The sequence below is a fragment of the Sebastes fasciatus genome, chromosome 17 (genome assembly GCF_043250625.1).
Source record: "Sebastes fasciatus isolate fSebFas1 chromosome 17, fSebFas1.pri, whole genome shotgun sequence".
Taxonomy (NCBI): Eukaryota; Metazoa; Chordata; class Actinopteri; order Perciformes; family Sebastidae; genus Sebastes; species Sebastes fasciatus.
In genome coordinates, this window is record NC_133811.1 from 20,722,525 (window position 1) to 20,738,728 (window position 16,204).

The window sequence follows — 16,204 nt, forward strand, 5'->3', positions numbered from 1 at the left end:
TTGTGTTCTGCTCTCTTCTGTTCTCTTCTGCCCTATTGTATTCTGCTGAATTCAAGGTCTCTCTCTCTCTATGTGTGAAGTTGTTTAGAAGTCTATAATTTTCTGGCTTAGTTGTACTGCCAGTGGCCCAAAACTCTGCTCATTCATCAAAATGTCTCTTTTAAACAATCCTCTCCCTCCCTCTCTCTCTCTGTGTCGTCCTCTCCTCTTGTTTCTCCCTCCCTCCATCTCTTCTTTTCTGCTCCCGCTGACTCTCTCTGGCGGCGTCTTAATTTTCACATCAAAGATGCTTTTTCTTGGCACCACTGTCAAAAATCAACAATATTTCCTTTAAGCTGTTTTGAATGTGGCGCAGTGTCGCACAATTGAATCAAAACATTATAGAAAGTTGAGAAAGGAAACAGATTATGCGCACACTCACACACAAAAAAAAATGTTCTGTACGATACAATTAATGATTTCTGGCTCAAATTAACATTGAAGCCACTTAAGAATTGCCTTAACTGCCAAGGCAGGAGCTTTTGGGTTCTGTTGAGAAACTTTGTAATGGGACTAAGTGAAACCATCCTGGCTTGGCATCTTGCAGCAAAGAGCTATTTAATATTATTCACATATCAGGAATTTTATGCCTTTCACTTTCTCTCTATGAGAATATCTCTGTGTCCCCGTGTCTCCCATCTCTGTGCTGCTCTCTCCATCTCTCTGGTCGTTTCTATTGTTTCTGCTCATCTCACGACGTAAATCTCAGACTATCTGTCTTTGCCTCTCTCCTCTCTTTGAGCTGTGGTAGGAATTGTAATTATTTTTCCTTAGAAACTCATAAAACATGTTCATCTACAGCCCCATGACACACACGCACACACACACACACACACACACACACACACAGAGAGAGAGAGAGAGGAACGCACATATCAGTCTTGTCCTGTTTGTAATTATCAATCCATTTGGGGATTTGAGGATTTTCTCTGTAAAACTTAAAGGCTTGTTTTTCTGTTGAACAAAACCACATCAGAAAACACGCACACACACACACACACAAGAAGACACACAGATGATGACACACAAGACTTCATTGTCTAACATGGAAATTAAACGCACTTACACACACACACACACACACACACACACACACACACACACACACATACACGCACAGGCGCCACAAGAATCTCCGAGGAGTGGAAGCCACAATGTTTGAAGATAAGGATTTTTCCCCTCTTCTTCTTTCTTCTTCTGTGTGTTTGTGTGTGTGTGTGCGCATCATGTGGCTCTCGGGCCTCTTATGAAAACTGAAGTTTGAGGGATTCAACTGCAACATTTGTCAAAATTGACGCATTGCACTTACTCAACGATTAGTGCACACTAGACACATAGATACACACACTAGAGCATTCACACGTTACATTCACAGTAGTACTAAGTAGAAAAAATATTATCTTTTTAAATACTTTATGCAGATACAGACTTTTGCATAAATTATCTATGCAAAAGTCTGTATTTGCAGATTTTTGCATTGATAACAGACTTTTGCATAAATGATCTAGTCAGTGTGTCTAGTGTGTAATTATGATTTTAGTTATACATGGGCAAATCTCATTTTGACAACCTCCGAGCAGACAAATCCTGGCGCACCCCCTGTGATTTTTGGCGCCCCCACTAAGTGTGGCCCGGACCCCAGGTTGGGAACCACTGCACAGCTACAGATTCCTTTCATGAGCAACAAGAGTCCTGACTATCAAAACCGCAAATCTCGCAAAATCTCTCGCGCTCAAACTTGACTTTATAGAGTAAACAAACGTTTACGGACGATGGGCAGGAAAAATTAGCAATGTTTTTGCACTACTTTGTACTGAAAATTCATGAAGAAGAAAGAAAAAACTATGGTCAAGTCATGGAGACACGTTAAAGAAACACTGGTGTTGTTACCACAAATCAACAATTTACTCTTCCATTTCTGAGGTCCATCTTACTATTACTTTATGCTTTATGTTTGCATTTGCCGCGGCTGTTAATACGGCAGTGGTTGTCCTTCTGCTTCAGTCAGCTTGGTTCTCAATCGGCTATCGTTCTTTCCCATGTGACTGAGTGATCGGCTGTCCTCGGGGTTCCCGAAACCAACAGGATATATTACCATAAATACTGAACGTTTAAGATTTAGAACCATCAAAAAAATCGGGGTTTTGCTGATTGTGAGGGGTATCTTGCTCAAAAATTGCTTGATTTTCATGTAGCATTACTTACAACCAATCACAAAATATATAAATATACATAAACTCAGATTGGCACGAATTAAGAGACACTAGGACTCATGTCATTGTTTCCTGGAAATGTATAGGTAGTTGTTTTCAACATTTAAAAATCTGACTTTAAATAATCATTAATGTAACTTTCTGGGTGAAAAATCACATTTTCATTAACAATCTGTAGTTTGTGTTTTTTTAATACTTTGAGAGACTCTGACTGCAGAAATTCTTGCATTTTCTTTCTCTTCATTTTCCATAGCTGGAAACTAAATCTGAGCAGTCCTCACCATGAGAGGAAACCTTCTTCACAGTGTTCTCTTGCAGAAGTAAACATCTTTTTAATAACATAATATCAGGCTGAAGATCACTTTTGACAGAATTTCTTTGAAAATGCTGCATATTTTTTGGTAGAAACTGAAAATTCTGAGCTTTCTCGATGACTAAGGCAGTAATTTTCTGAAAAATAATTTCCATCCATAGCTCTTACATTTGCCTGGGTACTGTGAATATAGAAACTGAATGAAAGAATGCCCGATTTTGTCAAGAAAATAGGAAGAACATAAAGATGATCCTCCCACTTATAAATAATAATGTTGTGGTAATTCTTAAAAATGCTTCCCGGAAGAATATTGATTGCCAAATGGGCTTTTTGCATACACCTGACATTTCAGAGCCAGAAATGATGAGTCTGAAAAGTAGAAAAAAGTTCATTCCAAAGTTGCTCAAATTGGGTTTGCAGTTTCCTGGGCTTAAGATAACTGAAGACGCACAAATAGTCTTTGGGGATTAAGCATGACCCCTTAAAGAAGGAACATACTGTAGCTGTGCAGTTACACACAAACACACAGACACAAACACACACATATACACAGTGCACACTTCCTCTCAGCTTTGCTCTCTAGACACATAACACACAACACTTTTCTATAGTGTGTCAGTATGAGTTTATAAAACCATTTGTCATTTTTGTCCCATGATTCCCTAAAACAATGACTGTCACATACACACACATACACACACACACACACACACACATACTCACACATTCAGCCCAACAATGGGATGAAAACACAGCACACATGAATTCAGCTTCCTGCCCCTTTTCTGTATTATATTCGTTCAAAATATATTATTAATGTACCACAAAATGTGTGTGTTTAATCACATCCTCAAAAAACAGCTGAAGTTTGTAAAGCCTGGTTTGAAACATTTTTCTTTTGTGAAAAAGGAGAGGAGACAAGAGGAGGTCAAAAGTGAAGAGGAATGAATCATAATAACAAAGAGGGAATCATTTTCAAGTTGTTAAAAATACAAACAAGTAACAAATTATTTAGGGTATTATTCAAACAAAATTCAAAGCTTCAGGCTAATTGTGGTCCAGAACAGGCGACCTATACTTTAAAATACTTTCAAATAGTATTTCTGCGCTACACTATAACCATGATGGAAAGCCTTTAAAGGGGACATATCATGCTCATTTCCAGGTTCACACTCGTATTTTGGGTTTCTACAAGACCATGTTTATATTAGGGCTGTTAATCGATTAGAATATTTAATCGCGATTAATCGCAAATTAATCAAAAAAATTTTTTATCTGTTCAAAATGTACCTTGAAGGGAGATTTGTCAAGTATTTAATACTCATATCAACATGTGAGTTGGCAAATATGCTGCTTTATGCAATTGTGTGTATATATTTATTATTGTAAATCAATTAACAACACAAAACAATGACAAATATTGTCCTAAAACCCTCACAGGTACTGCATTGACTATTGACTTGCCCCAAACTGCATGTGATTATCATAAAGTGGGCATGTGTGAGGGCTTTGGTTTAGGACCCAGAAGCAGACACAGACACAGCTGGATGGTGGTTGAAAGTCAGGTGGATTTATTATAATTAAAGGTGGTGAGGGCGCTGGAGAAGGCAGGGGACAGGCAGGCTGTTGAGCAGGGTGGAGCAGCTGGAGGAATGAGCTGCGGCGGCGTGAGGATGGCTCGATGGGAGGCTGGCACTGGAATCCAGAAGACAGGAGAACACAAGGTTAGATATCAGAAGCACTAGGAAACATAAGAATAACTCTGGTAAGTAGAATACAGAGCGGCCGAGAAAATACCAACTGGTAGGCAGAACAATCTGGCGAGGACTGGCAGGAAAGCTGGTGTTCTTGTACTGTGGGTTGATTAGGTGATTGTTGACAGGTGCAGAGTGCAGAGTGGAGAGTGAGACCAGGTGCCTGATGAGGAAGCCGCGCCCCTGCCACACCCACAGGCAGGGGAGGGGGAGACCCAGGGAAAGCAGAACACTGAAAAACTCCTGGAGTCAAGGCCAGAGACGTGACAGGACCCCCCCCTCAACGGGCGCCTCCGGGCGCCCCAGGCTTGTCTGGATGCTCCCGATAAAAGTCCCGAATGAGGGAGGCATCCAGAAAGAAGCTGCGCGGGACCCATGAGCGTTCCTCTGGGCCATAACCCTCCCAGTCAACCAAGAACCGGAACCCCCGACCTCGGCGACGGACGTCCAGAATCCGCCGAACAGTGAAGGCAGGGTGATTGTCGATGATCCGGGGGGGTGGAGGGGGTTCGGCTGGAGGGCACAAGGGGCTGGAAGACACAGGCTTAAGCAGCGAAACATGGAACGTGGGGTGGACTCTCAGAGATGAAGGCAACTTTAACTTGATAGCAGTGGGATTAATGATCTTGTCAACTTCAAAAGGTCCAATGTATCGGGGAGCCAATTTATGGGACTCCACCTGAAGGGGCAAGTCACGGGAGGAAAGCCATACCTTTTGACCGGGTTGGTAAGTGGGTGCAGGGGATCGATGGCGGTCAGCAAGGCGTTGATTCCGGACAGCTGAATGGAGAAGGGCAGACCGGACCTCTTTCCAAATCCGCCGACACCTTTGGATGTTGGCTTGGACCGATGGCACCGCCACAGCCTCCTCCTGGACTGAGAAGAGGGGAGGTTGATAGCCTAGAGAGGCCATGAAGGGGGACATACCTGTGGCGGCGCTGGTGAGTGAGTTATGGGCATACTCAACCCAGGGTAACTGTCTACTCCAGGAGGACGGGTGGTGAGCAGTGACACAACGCAGGGCTGCCCCGAGATCTTGGTTTGCCCGCTCCGTCTGCCCATTCGTTTGAGGGTGGTACCCAGAGGAGAGACTAGCTGTGGCACCCAGAGCCTGGCAAAAAGCCTTCCAGACCTGGGAGGAGAACTGTGGTCCCCGGTCAGAGACGATGTCCTGGGGGATGCCATGAAGACGAAACACATGGAGGACCAGGAGGTCCGCAGTCTCTGTGGCTGAAGGTAATTTAGGGAGAGGGACAAAATGCACAGCCTTGGAAAAACGGTCTACCACAGTCAATATGATTGTGTTACCTTCTGACGGGGGTAAACCGGTGACAAAGTCCACAGCTATGTGGGACCAGGGTCGGCTGGGGACGGGCAGAGGCCGCAGGAGACCAGCTGGGGGTTGATGGGAGGCCTTGCTGCGGGCACAGACGGAGCAGGCGGACACAAAGGCACGGGTGTCGCAGGTCATGGATGGCCACCAGAACCGCCGTTTGATGAAGGAGAGGGTGCGGTGGAAGCCAGGATGGCAGGTGAGCTTAGATGAATGGCCCCATTGTAGAACTTGAGATCTGGCTGAATCAGGCACAAACAGACAGTTAGGAGGGCCATTACCTGGGTCTGGATGAGAGCGCTGTGCCTCCCGTATGCAGGTCTCAATCTCCCATGTAGCTGCGGCCACCACACAGGAATGAGGTAGAATGGTTTCTGGCTCAGAGCAGGATTTCTCTGGGACAGACTGGCGGGAGAGGGCATCAGGTTTGGTGTTGCGTGAGCCAGGACGGTAAGTGAGAATGAAGTTAAACCTTCCCAGGAACAGAGCCCACCGGGCCTGGCGGGAATTTAGCCGTTTAGCAGAGCGGAGGTAAGAGAGGTTTTTGTGGTCTGTCCAAACTACAAATGGCTGCTCAGCCCCTTCCAGCATGTGCCTCCATTCCTCAAGTGCCAGAACCACCGCCAACAGCTCACGGTTTCCCACATCGTAGTTGCGCTCCGCCGGAGAAAGGCGCCGGGAGAAGAAGGCACAGGGGTGCAGCTTGTGATCCTTAGGAGACCGCTGAGAGAGGACGGCCCCCACACCTGAATCAGAGGCATCCACCTCCACGACAAACTGCAAAGAGGGATCAGAGTGAGTTAGAATTGGAGCACTAGTGAATAACTGTTTCAGAGTGTCAAATGCTATGTCAACCTCCCGCGTCCAAGTAAAGGGGATGGCTGGGGAGGTGAGTTGTGTGAGAGGGGCCGCCACTCTACTGTAGTCTCGAATGAACCGTCTGTAGAAGTTGGCGAATCCTAAGAACCGCTGCAACTGTTTCCGTGTAGTGGGTTTGGGCCACTCAGCCACCGCCTGAACCTTTGCTGGGTCCGTCTTCACCTGCCCCTGCTCGATGATGAAGCCCAGAAAACTCACAGAAGTCACGTGGAAGTCACACTTTTCAGCTTTTACAAACAGTTTGTTCTCCAGAAGACGACGGAGCACTAACTTCACATGTTGGACATGTTCTTCCATGTTCCGGGAGAAGATGAGTATATCATCAAGATAAACAAAAATGAAGTGGTTCAGCATGTCACGGAGGATGTCATTAACCAAGGCCTGGAAAACTGCAGGGGCGTTGGTGAGGCCAAAGGGCATGACTTGATACTCAAAATGGCCCAGGGGAGTGTTAAATGCAGTTTTCCACTCATCTCCTTCTCTGACTCGGATCAGATGGTAGGCATTCCGGAGGTCCAGCTTTGAAAAAACAGTGGCCTTGTGCAGGGGCTCGAAAGAGGGGTCGATGAGGGGTAGTGGATACTTGTTTTTAACAGTTATGTCGTTGAGGCCACGGAAATCAATACAGGGGCGTAGAGTGTGATCTTTCTTTGCAACAAAGAAGAAGCCGGCACCAACAGGAGAAGAGGAGGGTCGAATAAAGCCAGCAACTAGTGAGTCATTGATGTACTTCTCCATAGCCTCCCTTTCGGGACGGGAGAGTTTATAGAGACGGCTCGAGGGAAGGGGGGCACCCTGGTGCAGGTCTATAGCACAATCATAGGGCCTATGTGGGGGCAAGGTTTGGGCCCGCTGCTTACTAAACACCTCACCTAAGCCATGGTACACAGGAGGGACTAAAGAGAGGTCAGGGGGCTCCAAAGTAGGAGCAGCAGTTAAATGAGAGGGAGCTAGGGCTGACTGGAGACAGTGGGAGTGGCAAAAGGTGCTCCAACTAGCAATAGATGCGGTGGACCAATCAATATGGGGGTTATGGAGTTTAAGCCAGGGCTGACCTAGGACCACAGGAGCATGAGGTGAGGGAATAACTAGCAGTTTTATAGATTCGTGATGATTACCTGACAGGATGAGACTCAGGGGAACAGTGTGATGAGTAATGCGGGCCAGGAGCCTTCCATCCAGCGCATTGACATCCTTAGGAGCAGGAAGGGCTTCAACAGGGATCCCAGCTTGGGTAACGAGGGTGGAGTCAATGAAATTATCATCAGCCCCAGAATCAACCAGAGCAAGAAGGGGGATAGAGTCACCCTGGCACACAAGGGATGCATTAAATTGCATTCGGGGGTGAGGGGCTGATGGAGAGGTGGAGGTGTGGCTCATCAGGGCCTCTCCAGTTCCGGATGAGCCTAATCTTTTGGCCGGTGAGGACAAGAAGCGAGGAAGTGGCCAGCCGTGCCACAATAGATACACACACCAGCCTTGACTCGCCGTTGGCGCTCTGAGGGTGAGAGGCGAGCTCGTCCCAACTGCATGGGCTCCTCCATTGAGGGTGATGCTGAGGAACTGAGGGGCTGGCTGGTGAAGAACTGGCTGTCAGGGATCACCCGGGGGGCAGGTTTGGACTGGAAAGGAGAAGTGGGGGCATGCGGGCGGCTGATTCTCTCCCTACGGCGTTCACGAAGATGGTTGTCTAAGCGTATGGACAGGGAAATGAGGGAGTCTAAACTATCAGTCTCATCCCTTGCAGCCAACTCATCCTTAATATTCTCAGCTAACCCATGAACAAACACTCCTTGTAAAGACACTTCATCCCACCCACTCTCTGCTGCCAGGATCCTAAACTCAACTGCATACTCTGCAACTGATCCAGAGCCCTGACGGAGGGAGAGGAGACGGTTAGCAGCCTCTTTACCCTGAACAGGATGATCAAAAACTTTTCGCAATTCAGCTACAAATACCGGGTAAGAATTACAAATAGGAGACTGCCTCTCCCACAAAGCTGTAGCCCACTGAGAAGCTTTGCCAGTAAGTAAACCCAACATAAATGCTATGCGTGACTTATCTGAAACGTAGGTGGTAGGTTGCTGCTGGAACACGAGAGAACACTGGAGAAGGAACCGCCCACAAGCCCCCAAATCCCCAGAGTAGCGTTCTGGAGTCGGAATGAAAGGCTCCCGAGCTAGTGGGGCTGGGGTGGCATGCCCTGGTGGAGGCGTTGGGAGCGCTGGTGGGGGGTCAGCTGGTGAAGCTGCTGTGGCAGATGAAGCTGTGAGATGGGCGTTGACCTGGTCCATTTGGCTGCCGAGTTGGATGACATTGGAGGAAAGAGCTCGCAGATTCTCCACCAATTCACGGAGGATCTTGTCATGTTGTCCAACCAGCGAACCCTGGGAGGCTAAAGCATGGCGGAGTGACTCTGTCTGCTGGGTCCATGGTGGCCAGATTGTTCTGTGAGGGCTTTGGTTTAGGACCCAGAAGCAGACACAGACACAGCTGGATGGTGGTTGAAAGTCAGGTGGATTTATTATCATTAAAGGTGGTGAGGGCGCTGGAGAAGGCAGGGGACAGGCAGGCTGTTGAGCAGGGTGGAGCAGCTGGAGGAATGAGCTGCGGCGGCGTGAGGATGGCTCGATGGGAGGCTGGCACTGGAATCCAGAAGACAGGAGAACACAAGGTTAGATATCAGAAGCACTAGGAAACATAAGAATAACTCTGGTAAGTAGAATACAGAGCGGCCGAGAAAATACCAACTGGTAGGCAGAACAATCTGGCGAGGACTGGCAGGAAAGCTGGTGTTCTTGTACTGTGGGTTGATTAGGTGATTGTTGACAGGTGCAGAGTGCAGAGTGGAGAGTGAGACCAGGTGCCTGATGAGGAAGCCGCGCCCCTGCCACACCCACAGGCAGGGGAGGGGGAGACCCAGGGAAAGCAGAACACTGAAAAACTCCTGGAGTCAAGGCCAGAGACGTGACAGCATGTCTGTAAAGGGGAGACTTGTGGGTTTCCCATAGAACCCATTTTCATTCACATATCTGGAGGTCAGAGGTCAAGGGACCCCTTTGAAAATGCCTTTAACAAAGATAGACAGACACAAACAAAAAATGTTTATGTCCACGTACTTTTCATATTTCAATTTGAGGCATTTAGATGCTCTTATTCAGAATTCAGAGCATTAATCTTCACGAAAAAATAAGAATATTATAAACTATCAGATTTGTTTCTTGTGGAACTTAAGCACATTTCCATCACAGGTAGAAACACAATTTCTTTCTCATAATCTGAGCTCAACGTGGGTCACGAGAAGCGTCTGCTGAGTCCCTACATGACACAAGTGCTATTATATTTTAATGAGACCGTGTCCCAGGGTAAGAGACTGCATTTACACAGTTTGGGTCCCCGCACGACAGGAGAATTAATATGTTTTAATGAGTCGGTGCCAGGCAGAGTGACTACATTTATTCATCTTAGCTCCGAGGCTGAGATCTGAGAGACTCTTCCTTAAATGACTTCTGCACTGGTCCAGTCAGTTCAACACCAACATGCATTATTGACAGAGCAGAAACAGAAAGGTTCAAAAGGCTCTTGAACTTGTTTGGATTTCAAAGAGGGAGTCAAAGTTTGGAGAGATCCGCCAGCTTGTAACTTCACATTCAGTGATGTTTCTGAAAAGCTACAGTGTGATGTACTATTTCGGTTTTAAATCAATATGTTTTGATTATTCTCCGTGTTTTAGTTATTGACACTGCTGCATTTCAGTGAAAATAAATCAATTCAACCTACAGTAAAGTACGCAGAACATGTATAACTCTAGTGCTTGACTGAAGATTCATACAAACAACAGCATCATGTTCTTTTTTTCCAAATCACGTGAGCCAAACAATCCCAGGTCGCTGAGGAGAAACTTTTGATTGCTTTCGAACATTTGCAGGTTACTGAAAGCTCATTTCAACAAGGTGAGACTGCAACTTGGCACCGCTGATGTGCATCAAGAGAGCTCCTATGCAAATTGCCGACCAGCGGCGCTGTGCGTTTTATATTTATCTGATATGGTATCCTTGAACCAGTGGAACAGGCTATTAAACAAATATGAGCTAGACTACGTAAGCCTGCTGCACCATGTACAGTATTTCAGCGCTGTAATGGCTGCTGTTAAATCAGTGCTCTCATTTGACCCTGACTTTGTTACATATTTTGATTGAATCTAAAAAATGCATGCACTCAAATCACTTGGTTAATGGGGTCATCAAATATTAGCACTGTGAATTACAGTTCAGATAAAACACCTTATCCTATAATAATGATACGCTGATCAGGACCGTGTGGGTGTGAACAGTGTCCTTGATAGACACCTCCTATTCGCTTATGTTATGTTGCACCTGAGACAATGTACACCTTCATAATTTCTATTAATTTATAGGATTTGGTTACATTTCGTAATTGCCATCTTAACTCCATCCAACTTCAACCTGACTAGAGGCCTAATCAGCCAGGATAATTTAACATAATATGATAATATCATGTATTCTGATCTGTCACGATACCAAATTATGGCTTTGATACGATACCCTGCGTAATCATCACGTTACACGTTATAGATAGATAGATAGATAGATAGATAGATAGATAGATAGATAGCAGTTGCCAATGTTTATCTGTTGTGTTGCATAAATATGTTGGTTATTTGCAGTCTGTCTCGGACAACGATAGCCAGCTTCTGATTTGGATGAGAAGCATAAATTTGTACGATTGAATTTGTGGTCATTCAAAGACCGTGTAATATGATGCCGAATGCCTTTAAAACAGCTCAGTTATTCTGTTATAATGAAGTGGTATTTGTTCCCCTGGCACAAAAGTGGAATAAATAACAGCAAAAACAAAATAAACAAAAACATCTGTATCAGTACCGGCCAAATTGTTATTTTAAACATCAGTATCGGCCCAGAATTTTGCCATCGATGCATCCCTACTGTCATTCTCAAACTACTAGTACTAATAAAATGGGGTATAATACCATTTTAAACGGCAGGGCACTGTGATACTTTTCTAGTATCAGTATACCGTGCAATACTACTCTGATCCCAGCATTACCAGATGCACAGCCCCCAAGTTTAACCATCCAGGAGAAACTGACAGATTATATATAAGCCAGCAAACAGGTGAAAACAGTAATTATATTCAGTAGTCATTGGCTGGAACGTGCCATTGGCAGTAACCGTTACCACAGGTGCATACGAGCACCTCGGACAGCTCCTTGGTTGCTGACAGCAACAACATCAGATGAGCACCAGCAATCAATTCAAGAAACCTTCCAAATATTTGTTTTGGAAATATGTTGAAATTATCTCTCAACGCTGCAGCAGAATGTCTCCACCTGTGTGACAAAATGAGACTTCTACTGTAGGACTGAATGACAGACTTGTTAAGATGGAGATTTGTTGCACTGTGAAGTGAAAAAGGATTTGTGACATCCAAAAGGAAAGGTGCCACAGCCAAACAAACACCTTGGCAGGTGTGAGGCTGTCACAGTTTAAAGGGAGATTAGCAGTGAGCAGGTTTCTCTCTGCTGTTTTAGAAATATCAAAAACGCTGGTGAACTACAAATTATATGTGAGATCGTGGCAAACCCACTTTCCTCCATCTCTCTCTTTCCCTACGTTTAACTTCCTCTCAGTGCCTCCGTACCTCTCTCTCTCCGTTTCTCTCTATGCCCTTTGGTGTCAGTTCTCTGTTCTGGCATTTAAGAGACAAATGCTAGTGTGTCACACCTTGTCACTCATACGGCACACACACACATGCACGGCTAAATGCTAGAGTGTCAGCAGGCATGTCAGATCGAGCGTCAATGTGCAGGGACCTCATGACTTGGCAGGACACAGACACGCACACACACACAAGGACGCAGACACAAATCAGGTAGAAACATGCAGCGATGCACAGTGAGAGGGGGAAATTAACAATATGTGCAACCAAGTAGCCCACCATGAGTTGTTGACACCTAAACAATGGAAACACAATTACTCTCTATCAACCACACGCACAAAGACGCGCACATGCCGCACACAGATAACAACAGCAGGCTTCAAAGGCTGGGCAGAAGTGAGACAAAGAATAAATTCCCCTGGCGTTCGGTACCAGATGGTGACAGAACTTGGCAGCGGAAGCAGTTTGGTACCGGGGTGATATATGGACAGTCTCTGCTATTACTTTATACTCGACAGTTTGAACCATTACGCTTTGAGTAATAGTTGCCCTGCTTGCTGCCACTTTTTTAGGCACGTTCTTCAGGACCATTCCTGCGACGTTTAACCCGTTTACTACAAATGACTAATACTATTTTGCAAAACATATTTGTCTGCTATTTGATCTTTATACCATCCCAGTATTAATGGAAACTAAAGGTCTTTGCACATCAAGTCCGTATTTTTCATGTGCACTTTTTAATCTGTCATCCGATAAAAATCGTTACAAACAAAAACTTTGCACACAGAGCTCGATGCATTTTATTCTCTTCGTTGCTGGCTGCCTGAGAAGAAACTCATGTTCAAAAGATGTTCAAAAATCTGAAATTCTGGCAAGCAGGGCTGGACTACATGGGAAAATAATCTAATTTCAATTCATTTGTTACCAAAATTGAAATCGCTATTCAGTATGCAAGTTTCTTATCTTCTGTATTATCACTACACACAAGCAATAAATCATTCTGGACAATATTGAGTACAGTCATCTTATTAACTGCTCTTTTATGTGGGTCAGGCCTGCGTGTTATGATTAAATGAGATGAAATGATGCATGAATTGATATGAATAACATTGATTTCGCTATTGAATCATAAAAACCTTCAATCACAGCAGAATAGTACAACTTGTAACCTCGTAAACCTTGTGAACATGTAAAATAATCATCATGATTTAAGTTAAATAATAACTGAAAAACAGGCCTGGTGTGAACATTAAAGGTAGGGTCGGTAATGCTGAGAGTATACTAGATTTTAAGTGTTGCCACCTCTTTCCAATGAAATGGTAAATGGTAAATGGACTTGCATTTATATAGCATCTTTCTAGTGATCCGACCACTCAAAGCGCTTTACACTACATGTCAGCATTCACCCATTCACACATTCATACACTGATGGCAGAGGCTGCCATGCAAACTGCCAAACTGCCAATAAGGATCTAATCTAAATAACCATTCACATACCAATGATGGCAACAGCCTTCAAGAGCAATTTGGGGTTACGTATCTTACCCAAGGACCCTTTGACTTGCAGACTGGAGGAGCCGGGGATCGAACCACCTTCCGATTGGTGGGCGACCGCTCTACCTTTGAGCCACAGTTCCAAAACTAGATCTAGAAAGAAAGTTGCCAAGTCGACAACACTGACAGTCCGTCCCTTCAGGCCTCCCTCCAAAGCAACTCCCCCAAAATTATCATTATGAATGTAAACATGTCATAATGATTGTGATGGCAAACATGGCTATTAGTTATTAATCACAGCTGTCAAGCTAGCAGCTTGAGGAAGACTCTGGTGATGCACAATGAGAGGATTCTGGCAGAGTGTACACAGCCACGGATACCAGATTTTTTCCTTTTCTTTGTCAGAGCATTTGATTTATTGATTGCTGTCGGAATGTAAACGAGAATTTCAACAAATATAACAAAAACAGCACAACAGCACAACCAATCCTATCTTTAATATATGAAAAATAAATATGAACCTTACTGGTCTCCAGTCAGTAACAGTATTGTAACAGATACATTACTACAATACTCATAGGGATTGTGATATGTCTCTATAATGATCAGGAGACACTATTGTATAAGCTAAGAGCACTGATGTCTGGCTACAGAATACTAACCAGTAGTCTTTCACTCTGGCTGCTGCACTGTCAGCTGTCTACAGCATGTGCTACAAAACAATACTCTTATATCTGCACCGCCATTTTCAGTTTCTTTTCCCAACAATTGCTACCTTTCATCTTTCACTGGCAACCAAATCTTGATTTTAGTGTACAATATTACAATAGTGATATTCCACTTCTCTGATGTTTTTACTGTACAAGATGCTGACAGCTCCACTTAATAAACAGCACATCTGTTAACATCTTGAATTTACAAAACAGCAAAATGTGCTTCAGCAGCCAAACTTTCAATTTTACAAACATATCCAATGTTTTTTTTGTCTCAAATCCTTCCCCCTCTCTCTCCCGCTATCTCTCTCTGTCTCTCTCTCGATGTCTCTAGGGAAGCTGAAGTTGACAAGTGGAAGACAAATCGGGCCATCACCACCCTAAACAGAGGACCACTTTTAGCTGGCATAGAGGTTATAGCACCCACACACACACAGGCATACATACACACACAGATCAATGCCATCAGCATGCATACAGTATACGACCTGACAGCCTTCAGAGAAGGAGACAGAGAGACGTGCAGGGAGACATGGAGAGAGACAGTCAGAGATAAATGCAGCACTGTACAGTATGTGTAACTTTTGTGCAGAAAGTCAGTCATCTAATAAACTAAGCAACTTTAACAACACACACAGAAACTTTCCCTCACACACACACACTCCTCTTCCACTCTGTCTCTGGTTCTCTCTAGACTTTAGGACAGCTCTTATATAGCAATGTATTATTTATATGAAGAACTATGTGTGTGGGTGAGAGACTTTATTGTATTGCATTTTAAAAACTGTACTTTTCCTGTTGATGCCACCTTGTACAATGTGATTTGGCTTTGGCAGTACTATGTTTAAATATGGTCGTGTCAATAAAGCCTCTTTCAATTGAAAAGCGCAAGATGGAAGCGTACACGCGATATTTTGGCGTCACTTCTGTACAGTGGGAGTAAGTGAGGACACGTCGTCCAACTTTATACACAGTCTATGATCCAAACATCCCGTTCCAAGGGCGCTGGAAGTAGGGGGGCCAAGGGGCCATTGGCTGTGGATCTTTATCCAATCATAATCAACCATTGTGTATTCTAATTCAAAGTGATCTGACATCCAGCTCGACACAGTTTCATAACGAACTGAAAGTATTTGTACACATCTCAACTGGTGGGCTGGCCTTTGATCCGGTGCACCGTGACCGAGGTCTGCTTGAAAAGGCCCGACTGAGTTTTACACAAACCTCGCCGCTGCCCGGGGCCGTTGGGTTCTCGCTGTGCCTTCTCTTCCTGGAGGGACGGGATTCCCGGCGGGACTGTCAACCGGGGCGGACTGTCCTCGGTGCGAGGAGTCTGCGGCAGATGTCGGCACCCCGTTTTGTTTACCATGCTTATGCTTTGTGACTTCTTGCCATCAGCATTTATAACGATGCAACCTTTATGATTAAATTGTTTACTAGACACCAAGTTCTTCATAGATCTAGACTCGTACTTTTGCACTCAAAGTGCTCCAGATTGATGCATTTAACTTTAAACGTTCAAACTTTTCTTTCTTACTCATTCGGGCACCGCTGCCTTGCTCACAAACACACATCCATAAGCTGGAGGGGCCTGAGGGCACAACGACAGGAGCTTGCAACTGATCCCGACTCTGACAACGCTCTGGCTGCCAGCCGCCGTTTTGCCAGATTTTTGTGCCATCTGGCCAGGGACTCGAACTGGCAACCTTCAGCTACTAGTCCGCTTCTCTAACATCTGGACTACCTACCGCCCAAGTTGCTCACCT

General features: G+C 44.9%; 1 protein-coding gene across 1 annotated transcript in view; it reads right to left on the reverse strand.

Moving 5' to 3' along the window:
* The window catches only part of trps1 (trichorhinophalangeal syndrome I), a 309,278-nt gene that overhangs the window by 213,558 nt on the left and 79,516 nt on the right, over positions 1–16,204 (reverse strand). The window lies entirely within an intron of this gene.